We start from the raw sequence: 11,389 nt of genomic DNA, 5'->3' as shown, positions 1-11,389 counted from the left end.
TGATGCCCCTTTTGCACTGCACCGCTGCCACTGCTCTGCACCACTGCTGCTGCCACTACCCCACACGCCTACAGACATCTCGCACTCTGCACCTCCCAAACCCATACCTCCCAACATTTAAGTATGTTGAGGAGGTACAAGTCACGCGCCCAAAAAGTGGTCGTGGCTTGCTATAAAAAGGGCGGATCCTTGTGGCTTCCCCAGATTTTGTGTAGGCTCTCCCTACACAAGAGAACAGATGCTGTGTGCATGCGTACCCGCTTGCTGTAAAAGGGGCGGAGTCTCACGGCTTCCCCTGTTTTTTTCACTTTGGGGCCGTGCCCAGCACTCTCCGAGACGCTCGGCAGCTCCCAGGCTCTCCCTACACAAGAGAACAGATGCGCACGGCATGTTCTCCTCTGTCGCCCACTGATGCCCCATTTGCACTGCACCGCTGCCACTGCTCTGCACCACTGCTGCTGCCACTACTCCACACGCCTACAGCCGTCTCGCACACTGCACCTCCCAAACCAACCTCCTGTGTGCTGTCCCCTCTTCCACCTGCGTTAGTGTACCATTTTGTTGCCTTCTCCCCTGCAGGTAGCCCGGTTTGTTCATCCAAACCCTGATAGTTAATACATTTTCAAAAAGCTATGAAATTCCATAGACAAAAATGGATACATATATCCATAGACTATATATATATATATATATATATATATATATATATATAAAGTCACTGAAGCCGGCACTCCACAATACAAAGCAATACTTGCCCAGGTGCCATATATATATATTATCCAAAACCAGCATATGGCAGCGATGTATATATATATACAGCTTATATATAACACACATATATGTATGTATATGTGTGTGTATAGATATGTATATATACATATGTATGGAGTGATTTTATACTATATTTTTGATGCCTCTCACAAGTTCTTGTATCCTTATTTTGTTTCTTTTAGTTTTCCCCACATATTTTAAATGACATGGGCACTCCAAAACATATATTACCCATGTAGACAAGCAATTCATTCTACTTTTGATATATAAAAAATTACTGTTATTATAATCAGAATATTTAGTATTCATGGTACTCAAATTTACAAACATTACAGCTGGTACATTTAAAACAACCCTTATTATTCTGTAACAGTGTTTAGTGGATGTCCCTATAGATTTTTTTTTTCACATTTCTTGCCTTCCTAAAGGCTATGGAAGGTCTGTCTGTGATAATTTGATTCAAAATGGGATCCATTTTTAATATATCCCAATGTTTGTTAATAATCCGTTTTATTTATTTTTCTTTATGATTATACTGTGTAACAAACATAATTTGGTTTTCTTTCTGTTCTTTAACCTTATATTGTAACAAAGTATCTCTCTCTAAGGCATTAGTTCTTTCCTTTGCTTTTTGTAAAATTTCCTCTGGATAGCATATCTCCCGAAATCTGTCTGAGAAATTGTCTACTTGCTGTTCATATGTATTATCCCTACTACAGTTCCTATGTATTCGGCAGAACTGTGAGCAGGGAATATTAGTTTTCCAATGGTTAGCATGGTCGCTTTTAAAATGTATATAGCTATTGCTATCGACATTCTCTATATAGTTATAACTGATTATGCCTTGATTGTCACTACCAACAACAAGGTCCAGATATTCAATCTCAGTTGTACTGAATTTATATGTGAATGTTAAATTATATCCATTCACTTTAAGACTCTCCATAAATGCCACAAACTCAATTTCTGTGCCATTCCATATAATCGACATTCCATATAATCAGTATGTCGTCTATATACCTTACATATAGTACCAAGTAGTCCTTAATGCTCTGGTTGCCATAAATATGCCTCTGCTCCCAGCTCCCCATATGGAGATTGGTGAAGCTGGGAGCAAAAACAGTACCCAACTCTATACCCTTTATTTGTTTAAAAAATGACTCTAAAAACTTAAAATAGTTGTGATTCAGAATAAATTTCATTAAAAGACAGATAAAATCTTTATGTTGTATACTGAGGTTTTGGTCTTGATCCATAAATTCTCGACAACTCAAAATGTCCTTATCATGTTGAATAGAAGTATACAATGACTGTACGTCCACTGTTGCCCATTTATATGAGTCTTGCCATTGTGTATTTTTCAGAATTTGTAGTAGCACTGTAGTATCTTTAACAAATGATGTCAATGTACAGACATACTTATTTAAGAATTTCTCCACATATTCAGAGCATGCTGATGTCAGTGACTCTATACCTGCCACAATTGGATGTCCTGGCGGGTTGGCCAACCCTTTATGAATTTTTGGCAGATGATAAAATGTTGTAATCACCGTATTATTCTGAATAAGAAATTGATATTCATTCTTAGTAATTATTTCTCTATGTAGGGCTTCAACTAGTATTACATGAAGCTCTTCTACAAAAATGACAGTTGGATCCCGCTCTAATTTAGTGTAGGATTTTTGGTCTCCTAGGAGTCTATCTGCTTCTCTTATGTAATCATCTCTATTTAAAATGACCAGGCCACCTCCTTTATCTACTTGCTTAAAAATAAATTCATCATTTCTATTTAGCTTTTTAAGAGCTCTTTCTTGAAATTAATCAAATTGGAATCTTTCGGGTTACCATCATCCAATTAATAAAATCCCTTTTAACCATATCATAGAAGGTCTCAATTTGGGTACTTCGAGATTCCAGGGGATAGTATTTAGATGGGGGCTTTAAACCTGATTTAGATGGTTTCCCAAAGTAATTTTTCATTATCCCAGAGTCTTTTTTAGTAAAATGTCTTTTTTAGAGTGAGATTTCTAGTAAATTTGTTTAGGTCAATAAACATTTGAAACTTGTTAACCTTATTAGTGGGGACAAATGAAAAACCTTTATTTAAAAGAGACACCTCCATCTTGGATAGTTGATAACTAGAGAGGTTAAAAATGCCTTGTTCAGTGAGTGTTTTATCGCTAATCACTTTAAATTCCTTCTTTTCTGATTTATTTCTCCCTCCTCTAGTTCCTCTTCTTCTCTGTATCTTCATTTGAGGGGGGAGGCTTTTATGGACTCTTCTTTGAACAGGTACTTGGTGTACCTCTCCCGAGGGTGTGGAGTGAACAGTGGTGTCTGGCACTCACTCTCTTCTCCTGATTCTATGCTATCAAGTACTAAAAATTTATTGTTCTGCGAAAGTGTAGCAGATCTCTGTATATTTGTTTTCAATGGTTTAGGATATCTTTGTCTATTAGGTATAGTCACCCATTCATTCGCAATAATTGGGGCATAGTGTTTTCTATTTATAGGTGTTGGTATTAGTCCCTAACATTTGTTGTCTATTCCTACTCCAATCATATACTCTATTATTGAGATAGTCTACCTCATCTCTAAGGAATTTTTTCTCCTTAATATACGTGACCTCTGTTTCCAATTTTACTCGTTTTTTATTCAGGACCACTGAATTGGACTTAAAATTTTTGTCATTCCATTTAGGTTCTAGTAATACCTCTTTGTTTTAATTTCTTTTTCAGTGGCCTCTAAATCCTTTTTTTCTCTTTACTAATCAATAGCATGAGTTTCAAAGAGCTATCATGTAATATGCTATCCCATTCTTTCTGGCATTCTTCATTGACTGCACCTAAAGTAGGTTTTTTAATACGTCTCAAACCTCTTGGTATGCGTCCTACTGTGACGTATCGTTCCAAGATGGCTATATCCCACTATGTGCATATCTCTCTACTAAGTCATTTTTCCACGTCCCAAAATAGGTCATCTAGACTTTGATCAGGGCTCTGAAGATCTAAATTCTGGTTTTCATTAAAAATTCTTTGACATATACCCGATCTATTCTCTCCTCTATTCCCCACCTTGAACATTCTCATTATTCTGGATGAATAGGTAGGCAATAGAAGTGAAAGCAGCCAACTAGTCAGACAATAGAGGTAAAATGTAACAATAATGGTACTAGTTACAGCGCTATGCACAGTTGGAGTATTGTTCCAAAAAGTCCTCCAATTAGGAAGAAGCTCCACTAAATTCCGAATCTTGAAGGGGGCCGCTCATGATCTCCCAGGAGAGGACTTCTTTTGTCACATCCTCAGAGGTTTTTATGAAATACAAAAGGTGGAGAACAGCGCCTAATAGTGCAGTATTTAGATATAATTAATATTTCCACACACGTATATGTATGCGTACCATATGGCTCCAAATAATGAGCATGTAGAAGCAGATCTTATCAGATGAGTCCCCTCTGATCGTTCTCAATATTCTGATTTGGGTTAGACTTAGGGCTCAGACATATATAAATGAAATGGCCAGTGCTCCCATATATATATATATATATATATATATATATATATAAAATATATATATATGCTCAATTAATATATTTTTAGTATTAAATTGTTGACAGACATATTTTATATTTATTCTAAATTTTATTTATTTCTTTATGGGTTATATACTACATTTTGCACTTTCAAATTATATATATATATATATATTTATCATCATTTGAAAGTGCAAAGTGCAATTGATAAATAGCAACCGGTGTGTTTAAAACACATATATAAATATATATATATATATATATATATATATATATATATTAGTTCATCAAAAGGCAGCACTCCATGTAATCAAAACACCAGCGTCGGGTGCCCTCCTTGATAACCCTGCAATCACCCTTGATAACCCTGAGGAAGTCTTAATAGACAAAACGCGTTGGGACCTTGCTCCAGTGTCATTCCACTCTGCTGAATACATTGCAGATAAGCATTTTTACTATCTCTAACTTTTATGTTTTGTTACCCCCTGTATACTCTGTATCCCTGTAAATGTGATTAAAACCCCCTTTTGTGAGAAAGCATACCTGTAACAAGGGTAATTTTATGCTTGTTTGAGGCTAACCATATCCATCTGTATGCGGACTATGGGGGCCTCCATGGGATCCTAGAGGAGTTATCACAGTACACAATACTATACACAGTTGTTCAAGTATCTTTCTGGTACGCACTATACATTGAATTATATGCGCTGCTTGTAAACAAAATACTACACTATATTTGTGTTCTATCTGGCTCTGTTGGAGCCTCTTCTATTAAGGTTTTCCTGATCTTTTGGAGGACCATACCTACCCCACCATATGGAATCCCAGTGAAAGAATCACAGATAAGCCTTAAAGATTTATTATTTGGTCCGCACATTATATTTTGAGCACGTACATTGTTGTTTTAAATACTACACTATTAGGCGCATGCCTTTTCCCAATTTCACATATATATATATATATATATATATATATGATTTTTAAACACTCCATGAATGTTTTCAAATAAGGTCCTAGCCACTTCCTAGTTATCATTATTACATCACATGACCTGTCATAATGGAGCTGTGGCCCAGGGTGATGTCACAGACGTAATCAGTTTCAGTCTTTTGAAAGGTAGTATTCAGTGGAGTGAGACGTATAATCAAGTTGTTCTTTTTGGCGACATTTTTTAATAATTTGAAATTAGCAAAGGAGAAGCAATTCAGACAACTGTAGGTAAGTGGTCATTATAATTATTTACTAAGCAGAAATAAAACATTATGTTTGCAAAAATAAAGCCACAGACACATGCATACATCAGCAGATATCAGGATACAAAGTACATTGTAGATAACTTACTATACAATATAACAAAAGCTTACACAGGTATACAGTAATATAATATTGAATATATTGTGTGAGAAAAGAATTAGGGTGGTGTTTGTTTTTGGGATGACGACTCACTGGTGTCTATGGGTTAGTTATATGATAAAATAATACATAAATGACCTCACACTGCCCCCTCCTCTCTTTAACCACCCCTGCTGGATCCCATATATAGCTAGCAGGCCCAGAGTTTTAGCTCAGAGATTATACAAGGTGTACCATGCTGTCTTATTTTACTTATATCAACAACACTTCTCATGTTACGGAAGCAGCTCTTTTGCTCTTATAATTGTTATATATAAAAAGGATTGACATGTGTGACATGGCTACAAATGGAGTTTATTCACCTAACCTGTTTGTTTCTTGCATAGTTGCCCATAATCTCCAATGGAGGGGATAGCAGCAGTTTATATATCTATCCTCATAACATTTGTTGTGGCTTTATTGGCTTTATCCATTTACTTCAGGTAAGTTACTATCATGTACAAATAATGTAACAGTTGATTTATCTAGATAAAACATATTATTACTATATTATTTCCCAATATAATTATTATTTTATTGATACACTAATAGACAGACATGTGATATATTAATAAAGCCAAAAGAGTAAAAATAACTTGTATCCATTTTATCCTAAACCCTCGTTTGTAGGGAATGTAAAGTAAAAATACAACACAGTGAAACCTGCTTTGCTATATTGTACTGTGATATAATTTGCTGCCCTGTGTGGCTGTGCTATACTGTAATACAATAGGCTGTCCTGTTATATAATGTTACCCTATATATTGGTAATGAAATCATATAAGATGGGGAGACCCCATGGTTCCTGTCTGTGTTCTGCCACTGAGCACTTCTCATTATTTTGCAGTTGTATGCAAAGCAGACTGGAGAGAATGCCATACAGCGACATAGAATCCGGCTCTGACACGACACCAGGTAACAATAACTACAGCTGCAGCAACGAGCAGCCACTGCCTCAGCACTGCCTCCCTTGTCACTGTGTCACAATATGGCCACTATGACTGTGGAGCTGCAAAAGAAAACGTAGCCGCATTCCGAATACATGTACCCACAGCATGCTTCCATAACACGCCCATGCCACCAATGATATAGACACAAATGTTTGTTATTGGTGTTTGGAATTATAAATTGGGGCAGGATGCAGCAAAGGTAGAATGTGGCCAAATCCTGAAAATGCGGGTTTGACCGCATTTCTCATATGCACCAAGCCCCAGAATGCATTGCACTCTTGACTGCAGTGGGTAACGTCATCTCCTGATTGGTTCTACCCTATAGAATTCTATCAGGAGAGTACTGCACATGCACAGATGGACGCCAGAAGGGCTTCTGATTTATAGACCCGGAAATCCCTCCATCACAAAGGGCCGCTCTTACCAAGAGAGTGGTCCTTTGCACTGCGTATTGGCAGTGCTAATGCTGGCATGCATGCGAAGGGTGGCGGGATGCGATGTGTCATGCATCCCGCCCAAGGTTTCATTTTACCAGTACACATTAATACTGATTACTATTTACAAATAGAAGTGGGCTCCCGTTATCCTAATACTGCAACACATAGACAAATACTGTGCATTATGATATTTCTTTTCTGGTTAGATTGATAAATAGACCCCTAAATAACTAATTGTGGGCTGCTTATTATCCTTTACTGTTTCTATTTTCTATTTTAATAGTTAATGAAGAAATGGAGTATGAAGAAAGTGATGTGGACGATGAGTAGGGGAACCATCTGGAGGAAAAAGAGGAGAGCAGTGATAAAAATATCATTATAAAACAAAAAATGAAAGTTCACTTTATGGACAAAGGCAAACAACAATAATGAAATAATTGAGAAGCAAAATGATAAATATCATACATTTTCCTGCCTATATGGTTTTTTTAAGCTAAAATTTAAATATTGTTCATTATTTGTTCTAATACTATTTGAACTATTGTGGTTGGTGCTCTGCAGCTGTGGACGGTGAGGAAAACAGGGTGGTAAACAAACACATGCAGGGCCGGTTCTAGACATTGTGGAGCTCAGGGCGAAAGTTCCCAGTTGGGCCCTCCCCCCCCCAAAAAAAAAGTTTTTATAGAGGACGTTCCTCTGTGCACGCCTTCAGTGCACACACTTCCGGAAAGGGGAGCGAACGATCAGGGAGGGGGCGTGTACTTGCAGAACACCCCAATTCATTGCACTTTGGGGAATGCCCAGCACTTAAGGTGCCTACACACTTGGCGATGTGCTTATGATCAGACATCATGTCCGATTTCCCCTTGAACTGTCCCCAGTTGCTCCCTGGCAGTCATGGGCACAATTTGGTGTTAAAAACCTTCTATCGTGCCTCCTAACTATTCCAGTGCATTGTGACTGAGATCAGCAAATCTTCCCTACAGCACGGAAGATCTGAAGCTGCGATGTACGACCAGCGGGTATGCATTTCGGCATCGTGATCGTGAGTAGACACTCATGATTAGGACATATTTTACACGATTTGTCGGCACGATACGTCGGAATCGGACAAATCCTGTAAAATATCGTTAAGTGTGTAGGCAACTTTACAGGGGTATCTAAGATGTGGGATGGGGAAGAGGGATCTGAGAATCACCACATAGATCAACATATGTTTGTTGGAATGTATAAGAGGTATATATAATAAGCTATATCTACCTAAACTGTATTGTGTGGTAAGGAAATACCACTGTGGCTGGTGGTGGTGGTGCTACTAAGAGTAAATGCAAGTAGACAAAAAAGGGGAGGGTATATCAGTTCTGTGAGAGCTTTAGCCCAAAGACTCTATAGGAGTGCATTCTCATAGCTAAATGTCAATCAAAATATCTTAAACATAAGCTTTATTAATTTTTGCAAGGAAAAAAGATTATAATGGACTTACACAGATCGTTATCTCAGTAGTGGTTACCCAGATGAGGGAAAGGTGAGATATGAAAATATAACAATAAACACTACAACATTAAACATGTATGATAATCATAAAAACACCAGGTCAGAATGTTGCTGAGTATATTCAATAGATACGTGGAGTGACAACCTGGAGTATGAACACCCAGAAAGAGAATGTTAAGACAGTGAATAATGAAGAGAGGAGTAAGGGGATGTAAGATACTGCAGCTAGGTTCTGCTGCTCCCTATCACACTGAAGAGTGGAGGAGAGGGAATGAGAGATCTGCTAGTGCTGTAACCCCTGGAAGTAGCAGTCAACAGTGGTCAACGTCATCAATCCTAACTTCTACTATCGGTTGTCTTGCTAAATTGCATTGGACAACCAATGATGATTATACATTAGGTATACATATCAGTGATATAATTCTAAAATCCTCACAAAGGTAATCGATGTTCAAAATTGTCATGTGATGATAATTAGGATTTAGAGAAAAATATAGATAAGTGGGGACAACCAGTTTGCACATAGGCTCTGCTGTTCAGTCTCATACAAGATGCAGAGGAGAGGGAGTGAGAGATCTGCTAGTGCATCTGCTAGTGATTTATCACTGCACTAGTAAATCTCTCACTCCCTCTCCTCTATATATTATATATCCCTAGATTCCCTACCCTGGCTACAACATATCTCATTCTACCCGGTACAAATTACTCTGCTCCTGGACTTACCACCCAAATTGTGATTGTATATATATATATATATATATATATATACATATATATATATATTTATACATATATATATATATATATTCCATAGACAAAAAACCTTACGGTTTCATATGTCCCATTAAGGCTGCTTAGATATGATCTGAAAATTCACAAACCTATTGATTTTCTGCCACTCAAACTTCAAAAAGCAATGAAATTATGATCATTAAGACTGACGCCTTAATGGACGTGTTCCTTGCGCAATACAGACATGGTATGCCATCACGCCCTGTGGTTAATGGCAGATTCAGCACTCTCACAGAGTGAGATTGCTGTCACTCACAAAATGGTGGAGCTGCTAATTCACAGAATTGTGTGCTCATTGGAATACACACATGCAGTCTATGCAACTGAGGTCAAAGCAGAAAATAGAGCTGTGCAGATGGGATAAAAGTGGTGTGGATGGGGGAGGAGAAACAGCAGCGTGGATAGGTGAGACACAAAGGCGTGTAGAGGAGGGAAGGGTTTGCAGTACAGAGGGGGGGTAGCCAAAGTAATGCAGATGAGTGGAAAACAGTGGTGTGGATGGGGGAAACAGAGTGGCATGGTTTGGGGGACAGCAACGTAGATGGGGGTGAGAGTGGCATAGACATGGGAAGACAAAGCAGTGCAGATGGGTAAAGACAGATTTGTTGCAGATAAGGGAATACAGACTAGCATAAATAGGAGAACACACAACAGTAGGGATTGGGGAAGACAGATTAGTGTAGATGTGTAGGAAGACAGTAATGAAAACACAAATAGGAGGCGCTGTAGCACTGAGCTGAGAATAAGACAATCTATGGCAGCTCAACCACAAGAGAGGTGGCTAGCCTCTATAGATTATTACAAGAAGAACAACAAACTAGTGGGAGCGCAATGTGTCATACATAAGCCCAGGTGGTAATAATAATTAAAGAGTAATGGGCTCGACTGAATGAAAAAGTATCACTGAGACATTAATGAATAAAATATAATGTACATTTAATAAACATAGATTACAATATAGACCATAGTTGGTCAGCGATATATTAAAAAGATATGTTTCTGTGACTCACAAAAGAGTGTTGAAAGACATATATAACAGAAATTACACCATATGTAATACACAGTATGAAATAAAATAAAAAAACACAAAAAGACACTTGTATATAAAAATTGTGGAATGGTTCAATCGGTAAATAAATGGCTTCTAAATGAATAAAAGCAAGGTTAAAAAACAGAGTTTGTTGGAGTAATTCAATCAGGCTCCTTTGATTGTCAAAATAGGCACGATCATGTAAAAAGTCATAATAGACTCATAACGGTATAATCACACATTAGATGTGTGATAGGTATGGATAGATGATAGCCTACGGAGCAAATAATGAATGTACCTGCACTGGTATGGCAGTGATCGAGTAGCGTGGTCAGAGGGCAGTGTCCGGAATGCCGCTCTGTAAATCCGTGCTGTCAGTTTGGAGGATTGAATCCCATCTAGTGTTTGTCAGGCTCTGTCTGCACACCAATAGTCAAAGTGTAGTTTCCACGATACCGATCTCTGGCTGTGCAGGTCTCTGGCTGTTGTGGATCAGGCACTGGTGCTCCATATTGCCTATGCAGTAGCTGGTCTTGGCTGTCACAACTCCCACTGGAAAGTGAGCTCACTTAGAGGTATTAGCCCAATGGTGGATATTTGGTGCATCTGTTTGTATATATTGGAGAAAGTTCCTGAATATCCACCAGTAAGGTAACCTGTAACCTAACGCGTTTCTCAGCCTTAGTGGGTCTGGCTGTTTCCTCAGAGATGATAGACCTTACTCCAGGGAAGGGGATTTTATAGTGTAAGCAATAAATGTAATTAGAGACAGGTGTGTCTTTGTATTCATCTCCACTTGTTAAAGCGCCGGCAACATTCTCAAAACCAAATGACACAGATTAAAAAAAAAGGAAATGTTTTAAAAAATAAATACATTGTTGCAAAATACAAGGCAAACAGGACCTTTGTATGCATAGATACCATTTTTCATATAAAAAGTGAGTCGCATATCATTATGTGCAGAATTAAATGCCAGATTTATATACAC

General features: G+C 37.9%; 1 long non-coding RNA gene across 1 annotated transcript; it reads left to right on the top strand.

Moving 5' to 3' along the window:
* Positions 1-6,068: 6,068 nt before the first annotated feature.
* LOC148481568 (uncharacterized) lies at positions 6,069-7,444 on the top strand. Its single transcript, XR_015871894.1, has 3 exons — positions 6,069-6,141; positions 6,546-6,613; positions 7,369-7,444. It is a non-coding gene; the product is annotated as an uncharacterized LOC148481568 (long non-coding RNA).
* Positions 7,445-11,389: the final 3,945 nt, after the last annotated feature.

This window comes from Taudactylus pleione, unplaced genomic scaffold (genome assembly GCF_031769625.1).
Source record: "Taudactylus pleione unplaced genomic scaffold, aTauple2 ptg000573l, whole genome shotgun sequence".
Taxonomy (NCBI): Eukaryota; Metazoa; Chordata; class Amphibia; order Anura; family Myobatrachidae; genus Taudactylus; species Taudactylus pleione.
This window is presented reverse-complemented; position numbering and strand designations above follow the sequence as displayed.